A 2,658-nucleotide genomic window follows, 5' to 3' on the forward strand; every position below is an offset into this window, starting at 1 on the left:
GTTTTTTGGTCTACTACTACACTCCTCCCTCAATATTCATGGGGGTTAGGGGCAGAGCCGGCCCACAAATATTGAAAATTTGCGAATAACTTTTGGGCCGATTCTGATCCACCCCGCCTTGGCATCCTGGACCTTACCTGGTGGTCTAGGGGTCTTTCGGGGCAGGAGCGATCTTCCTATGCTCCTGCCCCATGCAGATCACTCTTCCAAAATGGCTGCCGTGAGTTCTCGTAGTCACTCGAGACTATCTCAGCCATTTTGGATGAGTGATCTGCAAAGGGCAGGAGCATAGGAAGATCGCTCCTGCCCCGAAAGACCGCTAGACCACCAGGGGAGGTGGGGGTGATTCCAGTTTTAGGAAATCGCGAGTCCTAAAACTGTGAATCAGGTGGGGGAAGTGTATTAATTATTTCTGTAGCGCTACGAGACGCACGCAGCGCTGTCTATTAGCAGCATCTTGAATTTGTAAAGAGTAATGTGATTTCTTAGCTTGCTTTATCTGAAAATGATAGAATAAGTTTGCTTGTAAAAAGTAAGGGACTGAACAGTTTTTCATTTCCTCCAGATTTTTTCTGTGCATCAAGTATGTTGGCGTAGAAGAAAGAGGCCATGATGAAACCATTGAGGTCCAGAATGATGAGAAAAAGTCTTAGAAGTAGTAGCTACCATAGTAAGACCCTGATTAAGTGCTTGATTCCAAGTAGAAGCCTGGAAATTTAAAGGGAGGCTATTAAAATCTGAGGGTAAATAAGTACATAACGAAGGAATAGTAGAAGGGGCCATGGGTGTTTTTAAGTGTCCCTAAGTGTTTCCATAGACCCGTGACAGACACCTTAAATGTAGGCCTGCAAAATGCTGGCCTACATTTCCCAGTTGTAAAAGTAGACGCTGCAGCTGATTGCGTCACGGGAATTCCCAATCAGCTGAGCTTCAGGACTCCCTGAAACTGTAGCTGTATGCCAGGATGCACCGGGAAGGGGACCTAAGGCCCTAACTGACCCAGGTACCTAAGGAGAGGTGCATTAGGTATCTGGACAAATCAGGACCTTAGACCCCTCCCCGGTATATCCTAGGATGCACCAGAGACGAGAAGGCCCGCCATTTTGAAGAAGCAGGCCTACTGGCAGGAGGGAGTAGGCATCCCCTTACCAGTCTTCCTCTACAGGTATGGGGGTGTTGAGTTGGGGGGGTTTCAAGGGGGCCTGGCATCAGGAGGGGGCTTCTCTCCTGCTGATCTCGGCCGGGGGGGGGTGTTGGGGGTATCAGGCAGGAGGGAGTGGGCATCCCTCCTGCCGATCTTGGTGGTGGGTGTTGGGGGTTCTCTGCCTGTCACAACTAGCTGAGCTGATCATGGCAGGGGAATTGCTAAGCTGACAGGACTCTCTGAAGCCATGGTTTTGGGGAATCCTGCTGGCTCAGCTGATCATGGATTTCTGTGTCATGATCAGGCAGGCGCGATTCTCTAACCGACTCTGGTTGACATAGGTAGCGGTTAGAGAATCAGGATGTAAGGCATCTGTTCCTTAAGGTAGACGCGATTCTGTATTGGACACCAGTGCGTGATTGACATATGATTCTCGGCCGCTTCTTAGGCAGCCACCAAGACCGGTGTCCTATACAGAATCAGGCCCGATATGTGAATGAACATGTGAATCAATTGTTTGCTCTTTCAAAAAATACAAAGACTAAGGGAAACTCCATGAAGTTATGTGGTAATAATTTTAAAACGATATAATAGCGCAGAATAATAGCGCTTAGTGGCTAGCCTACATATCGGCTATGTCGCACAACATAGCCAGTTAGTGCAATATTCAATGGCTAAGTTGAGCAGCCACATAAACCTGCATATATACTGTGTTTCCCCCGAAAATAAGACTGTCTTATATTAATTTGAGGTCCAAAAAATGCATTAGGGCTTATTTTCGGAGGATGTCTTATTTTTTTTCATGTACAACAATCATCTCTCCCTTCGTATCTACCTCAATTCTTCCTCTTTCCTTTCTCCCCCCTCCCCCCATGTGCAGCATCTTTCCTACCCTCCCTCCCAGCCCCCTGTGCAGCAGAACCCACCGACCCTCTCACTTTGAGATTGATATACCTCTGCTCTGAGGCTTCCAAAAACAGCAACAGTGGCAGCACTCAGTGATGTGGCAGAAGGAAGGCCCCAGCAGGAAAGGCCGTGAAGCAGCCCATTCAGAGCGCTGCCAACGCTGCTGCTTTAGGAGGCCTCAAAGCGGAGGTATGACAGGTCTTACTGAGGTGGGGATTGCTGAATCAAGTCCGATTTTTTCGGCAAATCGAGCAGGAATGGAGTCAGGGAGTGTTGGGGACATTTGGGGGGGCTTCGAGGGTTGATCTTAACTAGGGCTTATTTTTGGGGTAGGGCTTATATTAGAAGCATCTTTAAAAATCATGCTAGGGCTTATTTTCAGGATAGGTCTTATTTTCAGGGAAACAGTGTAGCAGGTCTATCTTTGGCCACTGTAACTGAGCTGGCCAGCCAACGAATATCGGCTTAGCAGCCTATATTTTTTGGCGGCAAAAATAGACTGTAAATTCAATGCCTGTCACTAGAATGGCCTGGCATTGAATCTTCGGGTTTGCTGCTGACTAATTTGCCCCAAATTCTTTATAAAGGAGGTAGAAACCAGTCCAAAG

Source organism: Geotrypetes seraphini, chromosome 16 (genome assembly GCF_902459505.1).
Source record: "Geotrypetes seraphini chromosome 16, aGeoSer1.1, whole genome shotgun sequence".
Classification (NCBI taxonomy): domain Eukaryota; kingdom Metazoa; phylum Chordata; class Amphibia; order Gymnophiona; family Dermophiidae; genus Geotrypetes; species Geotrypetes seraphini.